At 38.9% G+C, this 20,409-nt stretch overlaps 1 long non-coding RNA gene across 1 annotated transcript in view; it reads right to left on the bottom strand.

The window, feature by feature from the left end:
- The window catches only part of LOC125961658 (uncharacterized), a 35,308-nt gene extending 17,842 nt beyond the window's left edge, over positions 1-17,466 (bottom strand). The window contains exon 1 of the long non-coding RNA XR_007472635.1: positions 17,440-17,466. This is a non-coding gene — a long non-coding RNA (uncharacterized LOC125961658). The remainder of the gene's footprint in view (positions 1-17,439) is intronic.
- Between the last annotated feature and the right edge of the window lie 2,943 nt (positions 17,467-20,409).

Raw genomic sequence — 20,409 nt, 5'->3', positions numbered from 1 at the left:
GAGAGGCATACTGAGTTTCAGGTGCCTATAGGAGAGCCAGCTAGAGATGTCCATGGAGCAATTGAAAGTATTGGTTTGGATGCAAGTATAGTCAGGGGTACAGGTTCAGGCTTGCAAAGGACATTTGATAATTGCCTACCCAGCATTAGTTGCCCCTTCTCCCCTTTGTAACAGTAATCAGTTTTGATTTCAGTGGCCACTCCTTCCCTATCCAGTCCATGTCTATTAGAGGAAGTTGACACGACTTCAAGATCTAGGAGTGAGACCTGATTAGCCTAAACCAATCTAGCATATTCTCGAAAGGCTGTCTTACCTCCTACACCCGCCTCTCTTTCGTTCCTCCCTCCCGTCCTTCCACTCTCTTTCTCAAAAGAATACATATTCTTTTGGTCTTTTCATTCCTTCTTTCTTTCCTTTCTCCTATTTATAATCTATGGTGTTCTAACTGGTACAGGAAATTGTTAAGAATTGTGAAGGGCCTGATATTTTAACCTACTTTCAAATTAACAGCTTAACTTGCCATAATTCCATGGATCATGGATGTTGATGGGAGATGTGAAACTCCTAGATCAAAATGAAGGGCAGCGTATTATTCACAGCAATGGCAGTAGCCAGAGTGTCATGATGGCTTATACAGCTGCCCATAGCCCCAGTTCCCACAGGGTGATTCACAAGCACCCAGATGGCACCTATGCACTCAGTGAGTTACATTACAGGAGTGGAAGTCTGAGTTTAGGGAATCCAAGTCGTTTATAATGGGCAGTAAGCATGATTGACTTTCTTCAGGAGGGGGCATCATGTTATCTAAACCCGAAAGTGAACTTTCTCCTTTTAACCAGGAGGAGGTACTATTTCTATGTTCCAAGACTGTCCTTTATTAAAATGATAGTTTCAGGTAAAGAGTAGTCAGTACCTGACTTCACAAGACATGAAAGAATATAAGAGAACCATGGAGAATATTCTCCCAGAAAAATCACCAGCATTTAGATGATATCACTCAAGTTGAGTATATAGAGTAATCATACCTGGTCTAGGAACTGAACTCAGGAGGCAGGAGCATTTTAGGAGTAGATGCAGAAGAGGAGCCAGGAGGGAAAACTGAGAAGGGGCAGCCGGAGAGGAAGGAGGAACTCCAGAAACCCTTCCTGAGGAAGGAACGGTCGTCAGTGCCAAACGCTTTAAAGAGGCCACGTAAGATGCACCAGTTGCTCTTGGCACTAGAAAATAACTTCAGCAAGTGGGGATGGAGCCCAGACTTCAGTGAATTGAGAATAAGGACGAGGAGGCAGTGAGAAAAAAAAAATCTACTTTCAGGAAGGTTGGCCCGGGGAGAGGCAGACCCTCGACTGGGCCAGGTGCACCAGAGGAAGTGTGGCAAAGTAGGGTAAACATATGTTTCATCCTTCTCAGCATTCAGGTACAGAATAATATGAAGCAGAACACAGAGATCGTTCCTTATCACTTGGCTACAGTATAGCTTGTGGAAAAGGGCATGGGCTGTGGAATCAAGTTGACTTGTGTTCAAATATAGATTCCATAACTTATTAGCTGTGGGATTGTTAACCTGAATCTAAATGTCTTCAGCTTTAAAATAGAGCTAATAATAAATAAATTGGGGCGTTGTTAAGATCATGGAAAGCACCTAGCGGTGGGCCTGCCATATTAGTAGTAATTATTTTTAAAAAGTAGAGCCCCTTAGATGAATTTGAGGGCAAGAACCAATACCTCCGGAGAATTAGCTCTGTTTGCTATAGTAGAGGCAGTAGTGACAGTTTGGGACTTGAGATTTAACTCTTGTGCTGTCATTTTCCCCGGGGCAGTACATAAGGGAAGCAGAAAATATCCTCACCACTGGCCTTTATTTGTCATTACCACCCTCGGGCAAGCTTGTGAGCCAGTGCTGCAAGGCTTGAGTGTTAGTTATTTTAGCTTTCGCTTTCACAGTAAACCTATTTCATGTTTTAAACTCATTAGACAAACGGTATATTCTTTATTCACCTTAGACAACTTATCCTTCATTCAGAGAAGATGTTTGTAGCTGTGTTACCAAATCAGAGTAATGCTTGCTATGCTTGTTTTATGCATTCCTGTAATATGTGTGTTTTCTCCAAGAGGCTAGAGGAGGGACTGGGAAACAAATTGACAACTTAGAGGCCTATGAAGGCACTGGATTTGTTTTTTACTATTTACCATATAAAAGTGATTATATTAAATTGAAATTAAATGCATTGTTATGGGGCATTTATGACATCTCATTTAAAAATTGCTGTGAATCCTTTAGAGAGTACTGATTTGCAACCATCAGCCTTGTGTCATGAATGCAACCTCCAGTACGGTACTTAGCAACTAATTAAACTAAAAAGACAAATACGAGGCTTTTACATTTTTAATTTAAAAGCTTCTAAATATAATTGTTGCTATAGTGCTACCAAAGTATGGTACAGCAGTCTGCATTTTAAACCTCTTAATCTCATTGTCATAATTAATTTTATAAATAAGAAGATCTGTGCTGGGGTTAGGAGATACGCTATGTTTGTTTTTCTTAACTTGAGAATGGTGCTGGTTGTCTTTGCAATTAAATGATACTTTAGTGTGATTTTTCTCTCAGCTGAGTTATTAATTTACTTATGTCAGTAATTTTGTCCAAATATGATTTAGACTTCAAAAAGTTCCGTTGGAAACACACTTGCCAGCTGTAATTTAAAATCCCTTTTTATTTCTGCCCTATAATTTTTAAAGATGATAAAATTAGAAGTCGAGTGGTCTTGGATCTTACTGAGTTATTTGTGGACGCTCTGTTACTCATACGTCTGAATGCGGCATTTCTTTCAGGCAGCTATTTCATTGGAGAGGAAACATGAGTTAGACATTAGCAGTCATAATGTCTTCAAAACCTGGCTGCTTCCTCAGATTATATATGACCTTGAGCTAGTCCTTCAGACTTTGAGCTTTGAAAGGGGGATCATGGTTCCATCCCTACCTAATAGAAGTGCTGTGGGTAATACTCGGAGCCAAGGAATGTTGGAGCAGAAAGGAAGCAGGATGAGCACCTAATCCAGCACCTTCATCCTGCAGATGAACAAACTGGCATCCAGAGGTAATGAATCACCCATGCCCTCACTTAGGGCAGAAAAACAGATTTACCGATGGATTTGGGCTCCAAATCCAGTGCAGATGTCACTACACCAAAGATATCTATGCAACATCTAAGATTATATTGAAATTATGGGAGACCAACTGTTTGGAAAAAAAAAAAGTGGGAGAATAATTTACATCATCTAGAATTTTTGTCAACCTCTTTGCTTCAACATTGGATGCTTAGAAACACAGGGTTTTTAATTTATTCTTCATTTGGATGCTCGCTGTCACTTAGAATCAGTGTGTGGTGTATAAACGGACAGATAACAAAGTGTTTAATAAACTAATAGCCTCTGCAATTAAATCAGGATGATGTCTTTATTGGGTTTTTAAAAATCCCATTAACATGATCGAAGTTTTAAATAACCTTCTTAAAACTTAGTTCATTTCTTAATCCTAAGACTGTTTTTGAAGAAAATGAGGTGCCCTCAGGCTCCCCACAACAGATACTGCAAAGATCTTTGAAGGCCAATCGAGAGTTGATGAAGTAACATGTCCCAGATTCTAGGACGATTTTTTTCAATGACTGAGGTTCATATAAGTTTTCTGAGAGACCCCAAATGTCAAGATGACTGCATTTACAGTACATGCGATGTCTGTGCTATTTAGGAATCACTTATTTTAACCCAGTGAATGGGCAATAGCAAGTTAAATATTAAACAGTATTTAAATGAGGACATAAATATAACTATGCATTATTCAGCACCAAGATAAGCTGATATTCAGATCAGACAGAAGGTCACTGCCCCTTGGTAATCATCCTCTCAGAATCAGGCAGTACCAGTTCTTTATATAACGAAGTCAGCTCTTTGTAGAAACAGTTTGCCTCCGGCTAGGGAGAAGGGACACATCATCTGTTTTCAGCAAAAGCACTTGGTGCTGGCTTGATCCCTTTCAATGTGCAACATGATGATTAACCATGCTGCCTCCACATATACATATTCAGAGTTGGCTTTTTCTGGGAATTTCCCTCACCAAGGAGACCACAAAGGTATCTCCCACTTGGCTCCAAAATCGTGACCCCTCCACTGTGCCAGTGCAAACAGATCACAAATTTGCTTCCTTTTATCTGACCTCTCACACCCTGCTTTGCCCTCACTTGACTGGGGGTAGGAGCCCTGAGCAAAATTAAGAGCCCGTCCTGAAGTTAGGCATGTTGACTGTTGAGCAGAGGTGGGAACCCGGGAGGTACAATCTTCATGGCTTACTGCTCACACAGTTTTCAATCAGTTTCCAAACACACCCCCAGTGTACAATCGTTCCTCCAAGCTCTGATTGATTGAGTGCCATGCATTTGTTTGCGGCTCTCCATGCCCTACTTTTTAACAATGCTAGCTGGAATGATTAAGGTGATTATTGCCAGTGTTTGTGACTTTCCTGGTTAGATTAACTTTAAGACATGGCATTAAGTTATTTAGAACTCAAGAGTGCTTAGATAGATGGCTTTAAAAAATAAATTATAGGCTACAGAATTTTCCTCTATAGCATGCCGTCTTCAGTGAATTTGAATATTATAGCCCATGAGCGCCACCTGTAAAAATAGCAGTAGTGGCAGGAATCCCCCAAAGATCCTGATATTGTAGGACCAGTCTCATGTCTTCCGAATTGTTTTCTTCTTTCTCTCTTCCCTCCTACAGGGGCAATTATGTGAATTGCTTGTCCCTTGGGGGTGATATGAGAGATGAATCACTTCTCTCTCTCCTCCCCCGCAGAGATGATGAAGCATTTGCCAACTGCCAGCTTTAAGCCCAGAAACTTTGGGGTCTAGCCAGTCTGACGGTATATGTAGTATCGCTTCCTCTTACTTTGAATATTGACTGAAAAGACAATAGATCCAGAAGAGCTTACATTTCTAGAGCATTTTTTCCTCAGTTTACAAAGGACTTTCACATTAACATTTTTTTTTCACTCACAATAACCTTGTGGAGTATATATAAAAAATTTATTTATCAACGAACATTTACTTATTGAACCACTGAGCAAGAAGGTGCTAGGGATACAGTCAATACCCTTATGGCATTTAGAGTCTAGTAGGGGAGAATGGTATTAGTCAAAGAATTATGCTTAAAAAGTAGCATTATAAACTATGATTGGAACTGTGAAAGAAAATTGCACATCATATAGTAAGGGAAATCACATATAACCCGGGGAAGAGGATATCAGGGAAGAGAGAGAAAAGAATATCCAAAGAGATTAAACATTAGGTAGAATGTAATCCTTGGACTCCCCTCATTGATATGTAAACAGACTTTCCAAACATGAAAGGCAAATAGATAACATGATATTATGATGGAGTTTCTTTCTTTTATGGCAGTATTTTTAATTGGTGCAAATTAGTGAAGTTAAAAAGGTAATACCAATTCACCAAATAATCTATAATGATGAATTTGTCGTACTGAAGTTGCAGCTTTGAGTTTTCCTTAAAAACTCAGAGTGATATCCTTGATCTGTTTCAGAGAGGGACTTTCGTTTGGATTGTGATATAAGTGGAATTCTTAAGGTATAGTGAGGTATCTCGAGGTATAGTGATATAATGTGCAATTATATTTAGTGATAATGCCATTGTAGAACATTTTCTGATAGTACTTTTTGTGTATTTGGACCAGTTCCAAAATGTACACTGCAAATTACAGTGTACACAACCATTTCATACAGGATTTGCAAGTAAAATTTGAGAATTTAAAATTTTCTCACAGTGGAAGGCCCATAGACTATGCAATTCCATGATTTGCTCCCCTGATACTGTCAGCCAAGGGGTGTGCGTGTGTGTGTGTGTGTGTGTGTGTGTGTGTGTGTGTATGTTGAAATATTTGTTTAGTCTGAAGCAGAAAGAAAAAATCTAATGAGCAAGGGTATATAGGAAACTGACAGAGTGTATCTAAATTCTGGTCTCAGTACTACTACTGACTGTGAATCTGGACAAGTTTGTCCCTTTGGTTCCACATCTGTAAAAATATTAATTATTGGTTATTATAATGATTAAATGATAGATGAATAACAACACTCTCTCAATGACTTAAAGATCAAAGGAGAAGACATTTCCCCCATAACATATTGGCTTTATAGTAATCCATTATGAATTTAGCATTCACTAATCTATCTCAACTATTTTTCACCAAGTCATTGGCTGACCTACCCTGGGACTAATGAGCTGCACAGAATCATTACCAGGTGTGGCTTGCTTCTGCTTGGCAAGATTATTTTCTTAATTGAAGTATAGTTGATTTACAATACTGTGTTATTTTCAGATGTACAGCATAGTGATTTGGTTTTTTTGCAGATTATATTCCATTATATGTTATAAATCCCTGTGATATACAGTAAATCCTTGTTGTTTATCTATTTTATATATATTAGTTTGTATCTGTTAATCCCGTACTCCTATTTTGTCCCTCTCCCCCTCCCTCTCCCCTTTGGTAACCATAAGTTTGTTTTCTATGTCTGTGAGTCTGTTTCTGTTTTGTATATAAATTCATTTGTATTACTTTTTAGATTCTACATATAAGTAATATTATACAGTATTTGTCTTTCTCTGTCTGACTTATTTCACTAAGCATAATATTATCTAGGTCCATCCACATTGCTGCAAATGTCAATATTTCATTCTTTTTTATGGCTGAGTAATATTCCATTGTGTGTGTGTGTGTGTGTATATATATATATATATATACACACACACACATATACATTGTGTGTGTGTGTGTGTGTGTGTATATATATATATATATATATATATACACACATACCATATCTTCCTAAGCCAGTTGTCTGTCAATGAGCATTTGGGTTGCTTCCGTGTATTGGCTATTTAAATAATGCTGCTATGAACATTGAGGTGCATGTATCTTTTTGGATTATTGTTTTTGTTTCCTTTGGATTTATACCCAGGAATGAAATTGCTGGATCATATGGTAGTTCTATTTTTGGTTTTTGTAGGAACCTCCATACTGTTTTCCATAGTGGATGCACCAATTTACATTCCCACCAATAGGCAAGATTTTAAGAATAAAATTGAGTGTAAAGATGGATGAGAAGACAGTTGAGGAGAGCTGGTTGAGGAGGACATGTGACCTTCATCAAGGTTTTTGCTCCACCTTCAAAAGTCCTCCGGGCATGAGAAAGCAGTTGTGATTAGTCCAATCCTTTGCCTGTCTCCTCAAAAGAGAACAGTAGTCTATAGAATAGAAGATTGAAGACCATGAAGAGCTAGGTTTTAAGGGTCATCCATGATTTCATCCTATTTTCTCCCACCAGATCTCCTGTTCACCTAGAGTAAGCCCTATCTCTATGATTGGATCGGCCTCATTTTGTCTAAGCTGACTGATTGTACCTTCACTGAAACCAAAGTCACATGTCCACCAGCCTTTCCTGTCCAAGGAACTGAATCCTGAGACATTCCTTATCTTGAATTCTAATCCGTTAGGATTCTAATGTTCCCTGTTTTCCCCTTATTGCTGATGCTTAGCACAATGGCCTTTCTAGCCACAGAGTTGAAATGCTGTCATGGGAGGGGCATTGGGCATAGAGTCAAAAGACAATTTTGCCAGAATGTGACTATGAGAAAATTATTTTACCTCTCTGAGTCTTGCTTTTTTTTTTCTTCTAGTTCTAATGTGGAGATAACATCATGTATCTTCTAAGATTATCTTGAGGATTGAATGAGTTAGAGTTTGTGCCTGTGTAGTAGACACTCTGGAACATTTAACTAAATCTGAATCTTAAGTAGCCTCCCAGTGTACAATCAGACTTTCCCAGGCTGACTACTCTGTATTCTATCATTTTCTCAGATTTTGTGTTACTTCTCCTTAAAATCGTTATATTAAAATAAGCTTTCTTAAATAATATTTTCAAATAACGTAAGTAAAAATGTTTAAAAAATCAATCCAGAGGTACTTTTGCTGAAATTCTTCCTCATCTTCTTACAACTCTAATTTTTTTTTTTTTTTTTAACCAATCAAATGTCCTTTTTTTTTTTTTTCAATACGCGGGCCTCTCACTGTCGTGGCCTCTCCTGTTGCAGAGCACGGGCTCTGGATGCGCAGGCTCAGCGGCCATGGCTCATGGGCCCAGCCGCTCTGTGGCATGTGGGATCTTCCCGGACCAGGGCACGAACCCGTGTCCCTTGCATCGGCAGGCAGACTCTCAACCGCTGCGCCACCAGGGAAGCCCTGTCCTTTTTTTAATAGGAAATTTTCAAGGCCATAAATGTTCCATGCAGAAACAATCCAATTAGTTTTTATGTAAGCTTTTATAATAAAGAAGGAACTGGTAGAATTTCCCTTGGTCTGTAATGGGAAACCTGAGCTTTCAAGATGTGTAGTGGTAGATTGTTTCTATATTTAAAAATGCTTATTTAAAAGTCAGACTATTCAGCAAGAATTTATACATTCACAAAAAAAGTTACCGTCAAAAAGTTGCTTTATAAAATTCTATCCTTATTCCAAGCTAAATTGCTTTTAGATCTCCTCTGGATTTATTTCTTCTCAAAAAAAAGTTTTTAACCCACACAAAAAAATCTTAGTGCTTTAAGGTCACATGGCAGGTTTATTAAAACAAATGAATAAGTAAGCCGTGTTACTCTGACAAACCATTTACTTCCATCAACAACCCTTGTTATGAATGATTTTGATTATTCCAAAAGATCAAATTCAGTTTCAGATGACAAAGTTTTGCCAATATTGACAGAATCCAGAAGAACATGTAAGGGACAATAATAAAACAGACATTCCAAAACTATTTTGAGCAATGCCATCATTTGTGAAGTAAGTGCCTAGTTTCCAAATTGGACTACCCTGAAGTGGACAGCACTCATGGGACTGTATGAATCATGGTATTCTTGCTGGTTTTTTTTTTTTCTTTTTAAATTAATCACTCTAAAGTTACAGCTCATGTAATAGTTGATTTCCAGTTTCAAGAAAAAATTCAGTAAATCATGTAATTGATCATATTAGAGGACTGAGTCCCGGGAGTCCTGAGGAATCCGTCAAGCCTTATTCTTGAGAGCAGTCAGAGGTAGGAAGGGGAAGCTAGTATTGAGGAGAGCCGCCAGCACCTTCCCAATCAGATTTCACCAAAGCAGTTACACTTTTGTCTGTTTTACTTATTGTGTCTCAGTAAGAAAATTTAATTATAATATAGAGTTTCATGCTTAAAAATTTTGAAAATGAGTATGTTTTATTGCTACCCCTTTAAGGAGGTTCAAATGTCATTGAGTGCCTGAATTGAAAATCTTTACAGAGATCACTTTAAATTGTTTTTTTTTATCTTTCACATGGAAGGTAAACAAGAACTATTCCATACCTCAAAATAAACACAACGTAATAATGACACAGATGCATCTTTCCATTTATTATTAACATCTCAGTGGGTTAGAAGAGGATTGGCAGTCCTACCCGATTTTCAGTTCGACTGCTAAGCGCTGTTGACAGTTTGGTTAACCAAGTGGCAAACGACCACTGACTAAATACAAATAGTAATCATGGCTTTACATTGGGCACATAATAGAGGATCTTTTAGATGAGCTTCACTCCCCATTGTAGATATGACGTTGGCATATCTTCTAGCTTTTCATACTGTGTCTTGGTGGCTTTTTGTCTTTGTTTTTGGTCGTCTTTGTCAGAAAATGGAGAAACATCATCCTCCAGCCATTGCTCATCAACAGCAAAAGCCACAGTTTCTAGGGCTGCCATGTGTAAAATGCTGACCCCGCTCTGACCCTTGTCTTTGCTCAATCCACTTATAAGAAAACCCAACATAATAGCAACATGTCTTTGGTGTCTACAGTAAAGAGAAAGCCAGGGTTTGTTGTTCAGTGTTGGCTTTGTTACCCCAGAAATTGAAATAGTTATCATCAGAATCCATCTTACACAAATAGCCACAGTACAGTCTTCTCTCCCTCTCCTGCCCACACCTCCCTTCCTGGGTGAGTGAGTCTTATTCACTCTAACATGAAAGGTATGGGGACAATAAGGCATATGTATTCTTCTCCAGTTGGCAGTGGCTTAGACATGATTGTAGCTTAGTGAAAATAACGAAGTATTTGGAGGAAGAAAGATCTGGGTTCAAATCCCAACCATCTAGCTTGTAGAGTCAGCGTGAGGATTGAGTACCACGAAGTACAGATGAAAATAAATAACTGCTGATATTACTACTTTGTTAGTAAAAACCCTATAAAACACTCAGGAGGAGGATAAACTATATATGAACTAGCTAAGTACATATGGTAGTATTTACATGCATCTGCTTTATTTATTTATTTACGGCTGCATTGGGTCTTCATTATTGGGTCTTCTTTGCTGTGCGCGGGCTTTCTCTAGTTGCGGTGAGCGGGGGCTACTCTCTGTTGTGGTGCGCAGGCTTCTCATTGCGGTGGCTTCTCTTCTTGCAGATCTCGGGCTCTAGGTGCGTGGGCTTCAGTAGTTGTGGCACACAGGCTTAGTTGCTCCGTGGCCATGTGGGATCTTCCTGGACCAGGGCTCGAACCCGTGTCCCCTGCACTGGCAGGCGGATTCTCAACCACTGCACCATCGGGGAAGTCCCTATGCATCTGCTTTTAAACAAGCTATTTTAATGTCATTCTGACAAAAGCTATAATCCCCAGTAGTTGTTATAGTTAGTAGAAACGTTTTTCTTTTTTTAGTACTATTTTTTCTTTCTTCTTTTTAAGTGTCTCTTTTCCTACTTCGGACTTGTACAGAATTTCCCTTTAGAGGAAGGAGGAGGGTAGAATGGAGATTATGAAGAGCCAGAATAATTTCTGTCTCACAGTATTTTGAAGTTCCTTTTTGCCTAAGCCAACAGATTACTTAAAGTTCTTTCTGAAAACTCAATTGATAGACACCTTCTCCTTAGTTTGACAATTTAAAAAGTTTTTTCATTCTATATTTACCAATCACTGTATGTTCATCAACAAAAGCAAATAGGTTTGAATGCACGACGTCATCTTACTGGGTTTATTTAGTGCAAATATAAATCCACTTGAAAGTAAATCATATCTAAACCTGTAACCGGTATCAATCTGGTCTTATAAAACGTCACCAATATGAGACGTATTTCTAATACGCTGTGTTTATCTGATGTTCTGAAGATACAAACTCAGTGCTGAAATAGGAAAGCATTTCATCACCTTAAGTTGGCAGTTTCTTTTCCCTACTCTCTGATGCTTCAATTTTAAGGCTCATTTTATAAGTTCTTCTTGGACACTACGTTAACCTTCAGGCCACAGAGTATTGGCAAAGAGTTGATTTCGTTTTTCCCATTGGCATAACTGCCTTCACAGCAGCACCCCCGCCCTTTCTTTTGTTTAATTTGGCTGCAGTGTTTCTTGCTTAAGGGATTTACCAGAATGTGGCCATACCTGGGATTGAGTTAAAATCAGGATAAAGAACTGGGAATGGGAAGGCTATAAACTGACCACTGGGTGGATAACATCATTCTTTCAACTATTCAGAAAAACACACGCACACCATGAACCCTGACTTTCAGAGGTGGAAAATGAACTGAACATATGGTAAAGTTAAAAATTAATATTAATAAGTGGAAAAGCTATTTCTCCAAGAGACATTTCATTTTAAGATTGTCCTCTACTGGAATGATTTATTTGACTCTCTCATCTACATGAAATGGGCTACAGGTTGAAAATTGTAACGAATGCTCCAAGCAGAAGCACAATAGCAATGGCTTTTGTATCTAAGAGCTATATAGATTCCTTGTTTGAAGGATATTTACACAGTTTGTTAAAGAAAACTTTATTTCCTTCTATTCTGAGTCTCAGATTAAATAACATATAAGAAAAATACTTAGCAATTTGAGGTCTCATTACCATTTATTTATGCCTTTATTTGCACATTTATTACATTGAAATGAACTGAAGATGGAAAGGGAAATGAACCTGACCTATGGAAAAATTAGGTAAACCAAGGCAATTCTGCATGTATCTAAGGGTGTTTTATAAGAGATTGTGTCAAATCTAGTGCTTGTAAGCTTAGCAACAAATACTGTAACTAGGCCAATTTAGGCTCTTTTCTCTATCTAGATGACATGTCATAATGGTATGAATCTGAAAGCAGTGATGGAATCATTGATTTAGTGGTTGTTCAGATAGGTAATTTCAGCCTTCTCTGAATCCATCAAACATGTCCCTCCCTCCCCTACTTTCCACCTGACTCCTTTTACATCATTATAAACAAAGATTTCAAACAAGGTAGATAATTGTCCTTTCATAACACTTATTTTCTTGTTGTCCCAAGTATTTTCTATTTCATAGTCTATTGGCTAGTAACCAAAACTGATTGATTGATTGATATGGCAATAAAAGTGCAAAAACAAGCAGACTCTGATCATTATTCATTAAAGACAGTTGGGTAAATGTAACATTGGTAGTAAATATTGGCCATGAATTTAACCTATCACTACTTAATTTATTCAACAAACTTGTTTGTTTGAACCTAAAGAACTAGGTTCAGCAGTATTCAAAGTATGGTCCAGGGACCCCTGGTAGTCCCCAAGATCCCTTTAAGGGATCTTCAAGGTCAAGTCTTTCTTCATAATAATACCAAGAATGATGTTCATTTTTCACTCTCATTCTCCCACAACTATGCAGTAGAGTTTTCCAGAGGCTACGTAATATCTAATGGCATCATCTTTCTGATGCTAATGATATGTGTGCTTGTGGATTCTTGTGTTTAAAATTTTCTGTTTTAATTTGAGTGCAGTAAATAATTACTCATAAATATAACCCACATACACAAAATCTCTTTGTGGGTCTTCAATAATTTAAAACATGTAAAAGGGTTCTGAAACCAAATACTTTGTGAACTTCTGTGCTAGGGCAACATATGAGTAAAAAAAAAAAATACAAATGGGTAAGATGTAGATGTTTTTCAATATAGTAGCTAAGACAGGAGGAAATCTTCCTAAATTTATCATTTCCAACCATCCATTCAATCCATTTGTCATCATTTGGGTTTGACTGCTGTGTTTTTAGAGCTACATTCTATCTGAATTCAGTGCTTTAGAATCAGCAATTCTGTATAAACCCAAGTCCGGGCCTTGTGATGGAGCCAAATTTGTATCTCTCAAGAGCTGTGTGTCAAAAGGAAGTCTCCATGTTTGCATTTATGAGAATATACTACTTGGTAGTGGTGACAGTTGGTCAGCTGGAGGTTGCAAGATAAATACTCTCACTCCCCTAGCATGTACTCTGATAGAAAATTGGCAAAGAAATCAAGAAAACATATAGATTACCATGTAGATATATATGAACATTTTATACAATTTGAAAATGAAACCTAAGTCTTTCATTTAAAGGCTCAGTTATATCTTGCTTTCAACAAGTGTTTATCAGAGATCTAGTGCACGCTAGGCATTTTGAATACACAGATAAATAAGATATGGTCCCTCAGAGAGCTCACAATTTACAACCCCAAATGCAAAGTGATATAGAAGCAGAGATGAGAATTTAACTCTGCCCAGCATCACTAGAGAAAGTTTCGGAGAGAATGTACAGTAGGTGTGAAAGACGAGAATGGTATTCTAGGTGTAGGGAATATCATTCATGGAGACATAAATGTATTAAAATTCTTGGTATGTGCGGGGACCAGCAAGAACCCCTTTGATTAGCTTATACGGGTAGTGAAAGGAAATAGGTTGGAAATTTAGGTTGGGGTCAGATTGTGAAGAGATTTGTAAGCCATTCAAAGTAGTTTGAATTTTATTTGATCACTCATAAGAATTGCACACCCAAGGGTCTGCACAGGCCAGGAAAATAGAGTGAGAATAGGGTAGGATGTAAGCTCCTGCTTTCTGTTTTGTCTTCTAATTTTGAAACACGCACCTTCCCTTGGATTTTTTTACATGATGTGCTGGAGCTGGTGAGAGTGGATTGTTAGCATGTGCTCTCAACTTCGAATTCAGCGATTTCACGTTGGTAGCTTAAAATCTGGCATGGTGGAAGTATCAGTATTTGCAACATGGAAATGGGCAAATGTGACAATTGAGAGTATTTTTTTTCTCCCTTTTGTTATTTTTGGTAGTTTGTTTTTTTGCTGTTTTCCAGCCCAACTTTGTTTGCCCGCTTGATGAATGTGCAGAAGAATATTTCTCTACCTTTCTAAAATTAAACAGGCAGCCCAGTAAGTGGCAACTGACAAGCATGAATTTGGGAAGACCCATGAACCGTGGAGAGCAGAGGTGTGAGTGCCCTACCTTGTAGAGGATAGTGGCAACTCAGCTCCCTTCTAGGCAAGGATAGGGCCACAGGATTTCCGGACATCTCAGTCTAACAAGAAAAGACAGAAATCCATACATCTATTAAGGTAAAATCTCTTGATTTTTCAGTATTAGAAACTAATGCCATAACCGTAGTAATAATTCCCCACAAGCTAGATTGCAATCTGCTTGTGCTGGAGGCCATGAGAAGTCGTTGAGGGTTTTTAAGCAGAGTGACACAGTAGTGTTTCATTTTAGTAAAAAGTCCAGAAGATGTGTAGAGGATAGATTGAAAAGAACAGAGGCTAACAACAGGCACATAACAACTTCAGTTATGAGGTGAAGACTGATCCTACGGCCATCAGTGAGAACGATTTCAAAGGCAAAGTCAAGGATTTCATCCCTACAAAAACCAGTTACAGTGCTGTTTTCCAGCCACAGCCTACCCATTTCATCTGGCACACTCTTCTCATGGGCACACTGGGGTTTAGTCAACAGAGTGAGTAAGGACCAGTTTTCTCATCTTCAAGAGAACTCTCAAAGCAGTCACCCCAGTGGTGGTGGGTCAGTAGATCTGTCTTTATAAGGACAGCATTAATATTGATTCCATTGCTGACGTACCTTTGGAAACAGCAGAGCAGATGCTAGCGTGAAAGATGTTACCTTGATCAAGTTCATTGATGTATTTATTTTTCAGATTTAATCTCGGATATTGGCAGATGAGTCTGTGCTGCATACCTGATGGCTGTATTCCAACAGAATGAAAGATTTAAAACAAAACAAAAGTCCTTTTGAATGCTGGGCAGAGTCGATGCAAATGGGGCCTTGGCAAGGGTTTCCTCAGAAAGCTGCCCAAATTCCCCCTCATTTCTTCCTTCCTTACTGGTTTGGGTAAATAAAATATTTATGATTTGGTAATAAAACCTCCCAAATACTAAGCCCTTTCATATGTCCACAAGGTGTGGGAATCTTCAGAAGGACTGAAAATACCAGGACTTAGCCAAGGCCCTTCACTGGATTGTGCCACTCCTGAGTTCTCTCCTCATGTTGTTCTCGGTCTCCAAGAAACCTAGATTATTATTTGATTGGAATGATACAGTCAAGGACATATGCGGTCTTTTGTTAAATTTTCCTTTTGGGAAAGTATCCAGACAGTGTCCTTGCAAAGAAAATCTTCATATTGAAAATCATTTGATGTTTTGTTTTTAAATTCATACTGACTGGAATCTGTTGACTACAGGGTCAGTTTGATGAGCCATATTGGTTTTTATTTTTTTTTTTAATTGTAAAAACCAAAGAGCTGCATTTGCTACTGCTATCCTCTTTTTTTTTTCACCATTCCCTGACCTCGTTCTAACTCTTTCTCAGCTGAACACAAGGGTCATCCCACCAACTGCAGGACACCTTACGCTTCTCTGGACCCAAGTCTCCTCCAGCATTTCAGCCTCTCAGGCACTGATTTCCAGGCCTCAGTTTTCTCCTATGTATTGAATAAAATGGGGACAATATAGTAGCTACTTGATGCTGCTGTCGTAAGAATTAACTGAGAAAATACACGTAAAATGCTCTGGAGTGTCCAGCACATAGAAAATATTCTATAGATATTTATCATTATTATTACCATCATTAATATTTGGATGTTATTTTCACTCTAGACTTTAATGTTCAATAGCAAATGTTAGCTAATTTAGACACACAGTCACTGTCTTCTGCCCCAATCTCTGGCTCCCTACTATCTGCCCCAATCTCTGGCTCCCTACTGTCTGGGTCTCTTGGTGCTTGCAGTTCTCTATCCTGTTGAGAGATTGGGGGAATTTGATGGTAAGCCATTCCCTTAGGCTGCATTCTCAATCTGGAACCTTCAAGCCTAGGAGATTTTACTTCTAATGCCTCTCATCTGATACTAGAACTGCTCACTACTTGATAACAGCATGGCCTGCACCTAAATGTGAAGCTCATTTTTTTTTTTTTTACCACATCCTACCCCCATTTCCTGATATTTTACTCAGGGTCATCTCTTTTGTCCCACCTTTATTTAAACATTGTCTGTTGTGGCATTTGTAAATCTCTGATGGCTTCAGCCCTGGTGTTTCCCCTGCACTCCTGCTATGCCCTCTCTAACAAGTGCCTGGTTGCTCTTCCTTCAAGGCCAGCACCAGGGTTAGATGTATTTGCACATCCTGGGGGATGGCATTGACTTCCACTTCTGATTTCACTAAGATGGGAGAGAGAGCCTGGCTCTCTGGATGTCTATTACTGTTGTGTCTCAAGGAACATGGGCTAAATCTCTAGGTTAGAGATGCTCTGTTTTTACCCCAGGTGGATGTACTTCAGTACAATTCTGGCCCAAACTACCCAAAGTTAGTGTCAGACTTCACAGGTATTAGGGCTTAGTCCCCCACAAAACTGCCCTCATTTCAGATGCCAGCTATAAGTCTCAGGGGCCATCTGCACTTCTGGTTGGCTGGCTATACATTTGGGGGTTCTTGCAACCCCATCAGGGTTGACATTCTAGAAAGATTCACAGGACTCCCTGAAAGCACCATAATATGATTACAATTTTGTTATAAAGGGTACACATAGGACAGGGTCCGGAAGGGTCAGATTCAGAGCTTCCATGCCTAACCCCTGTGGGGTCAGAACTTGTCATCCTCTCAGCATATCAGTGTGTTCACCAACCAGGAAAGTTCTCCTGAGCCTCTGTACAGAGTCTTTATTGAGCTTTTATTACATAGGCATGATTGATTAAATCGTTGGCCACATGATTGAACTTAGTCTCCAGTCCCTCTTACCTCTTCGGAGATCAGGGGTCATCAGGTGGGCCCAAAGTTCCAACCATCTAATCACACGGTTGGTCTTTCCGGTGACCAGTCCCTGTGCTGAATCTATTTAGGGACTCACCATGAGTGAGCAAACAAAGACACTCCTGTCACTCAGTAAACCCCAATGGTTTTTGAACATCTGGGCCAGGAACCAGGGACAAAAACCAGATATATTCTTTATCATATCAGAGAGAACATTTAAATTTTACTAATGATTGTGACTTCTGCTTAAATAAAAATATAGTTTCCCACTATAAAACCCAAGCCATACCTTCATTCTCTTTTAACTTCGTGTTCTCAGCTTCCAAATATTTCTCTTTATCTCCTCTACTGAAGATTATTTGGCTCAGTTTTCCAGGAGACTGACCATCAGTCCTTAAATTCTTCTTCACTCGTCCTTCTATGGGGATTATTAAATTTTCTTGTGAATAAGAAACATGACAGACTGTTTAGGGAGCTCCTGGTTCCCCAGACGCAGGCAGGTCAGGCTCCCTCTGGGGGGCCTTGTTGTTATAGCAACAGAACTGCTCTTTGCAGCAGGCACTTCAGCTCCCCTCATGCCAAGCCATTGGGCAGAGCTTCTAAGTAAGACACTGTTTGTAGGTGCAGATAGGCCACTAGCAATGTCACAGTGCCTGCCAGGGAAACCTGACTCAAATCTCAGAGGCTTAGGTGGAGCCCTATACACCAGTGTGTTCATCCAGTTACACTATTACAGGATACATAGACTTTCCTTGATTACCCTTCAAAATGTATATTGTCTTATTTCTCCCATGGAGCTAGAAAAAATAAATCCATTTGCAATTTCTAATATCATGTGCTTATTTCACTAATCCAGGAAAAATTGGTCACATTTTTGGAAAATTAGCATCCAAAAGAAATGTTGATTTCTTTGGAATTTGGAATCTAGTTATGGGTTTTTAAAATTCGTTTGTGTCAGTTCATATCTAGTGACATGTCTGAATTTTCCAAGGACATTAGATGCAATTTGCTAAATAAATTCTCTTCTCTAACTCCAGAAGAATCAGTAGCCTCATGTGTTCGAGCATTGAACTTTGGAAGCACTTTATTTGCTTTGATCTTCTATAAGATCAGGTTGACATATGGATGTGCTTAATCAAATATTTAAAGCAAGCATCAGTAGCGGAGACTTTACATATCCATACACTCCCAGACTTGTTTTTCGAGTTTCTTATACTAGGACATCTAATAAAGGTTAAAGGTCATTTAGGACATACTTTAAATTTTAACGCTTCAGCCTTAGTTCTCAGGATGGTTCTTGAAAATCATACAGAAGGCATTGTGTAACTCGGTGGTGATATAAGCAGATGTTTTATATATTTGTGTAATTATATTATGTATTTGTATAACTCTAGAGTTAAGTGGAATTACCCTGTAAAATTTCAGTAACATTTGTGCAGTTCTTTCTTTGTTCTTATTTTTTCTTCTTGCTTTTTGAAATACAAAAAAATTGAGTGGGGAAAATACTCTGGATTTTCAGCACTGAGGTCATAGTTGTATAGCACCAAACAAAAATGGGGACATAAAAAATATTAGGAATGAACACTTAAAAAATTTCCTGGAGTAGCTAAATCACAGAACTATAAAATCTTAGAGTTGGAAGAGTCTCCTGGGCTCTTCACTAAATACAGAGATTTCTTCTATAACAAGATCAAACCAATCTCAAACTTCTATTTGCCTCTTATAAGAAGGATGCCTACAGAATAAATTGGAATATATATATATACATATATATATATGTATATATATCTTTTTTTTTTTTGCGGTACGCGGGCCTCTCACTGTTGTGGCCTCTCCCGTTGCGGAGCACAGGCTCCGGACGCGCAGGCTCAGCGGCCATGGCTCACGGGCCCAGCCGCTCCGCGGCATGTGGGATCTTGCCAGACCGGGGCACGAACCCGCGTCCCCTGCATCGGCAGGCGGACTCTCAACCACTGCACGACCAGGGAAGCCCCTATATATCTCTTTTAAGTTAGAAAAGTATTTTTTAGTTTTGCCTAGTTGATGAGCCTCTTGTTCAAAGGCTAGAATATTTTCATTAATGCATTTTTACAATAACTATTTTTGTTTGGAAGAAGAGTGTGTGTTTGATTTATTTTCTTGCATTTAGAGTGGCTGCCCGTATCAAATCTAGCTCTAGTGACTTTTGAAACTAAAGGGTTTTTTTTTTATAAGTTTATTTATTTATTTATTTATTTTTGGCTGTGTTGGGTCTTCGTTTCTGTGCGAGGGCTTTCTCTAGTTGTGGCAAGAGGGGGCCTCTCTTCATCGCAGTGCGCGGGCCTTTCACTGTCGTGGCCTCTCTTGTTGCGGGGCACAGGCTCCAGACGCGCAGGCTCAGTAGTTGTGGCTCACGGGCCTAGTTGCTCCGCGGCATGTGGGATCTTCCCAGACCAGGGCTCAAAGCTGTGCCCCCTGCATTGACAGGCAGATTCTCAACCACTGCGCCACCAGGGAAGCCCCTGAAACTAAAGTTTTAAAGAAAAATGATACGTGTACCTCCATCACTATTTATTCCTAGGTATAAAGAATCAAGTTTACACAAAATTTTGAAACCTGACATTTTTAGGACATAACATGAATTCAAAATAAAGGCAATAGATGAATCCAATGTTAAGAATAAAATAGTATTTTTATCAAGACTGCTGTTTATATATACTTTTTCAGGAACACTACGAAATGTCATGTATGTAGGGCAGACTTATCTAATAATAAAACATGAACATAGCGATTTGGAAAACTCTATATAGTGATGTGTTTCGGTGTAGCTTAGAACTATAAAAAAGGAAAGTGCCCCGCATCAGTTTAATTTCATTCTATTTCATTTCATAGACAATGATTTTATTTTATTATGTGCTTAGCATGTTGTTAGGTACTGTGGAGGTTAAACTATAACTCCAAGGATAGACACTAGCAATTATTGACCATCTACTAGGCACCAAGCACTGTTAGGTGCATCACATAAATGTCATATTATTCCATGTTAAGCATTTGAGAGGAAATCATGTGATTGGGGAACATGGTCGTGACAGATACGTTTCTAACCCTGGTCTGTGGGATTGTGAAGCCCTATTTGCACATTATTATGTAAGAGACACTGTCCCTGTTCAAAAGAGACTCAAAGTCCTATCGGTGACAATCACACGTGAAGCCATCAGAGTTGCATTCAGATCAGGTACCAGTTTGAACGGTACTGAGGAGAAAGCTAGTTGAAGGGAGG

Source organism: Orcinus orca, chromosome 17, assembly GCF_937001465.1.
Source record: "Orcinus orca chromosome 17, mOrcOrc1.1, whole genome shotgun sequence".
Taxonomy (NCBI): Eukaryota; Metazoa; Chordata; class Mammalia; order Artiodactyla; family Delphinidae; genus Orcinus; species Orcinus orca.
Note: the sequence above shows the minus strand (reverse complement) of the source record. Positions and strands in the feature narration are given on the sequence as shown.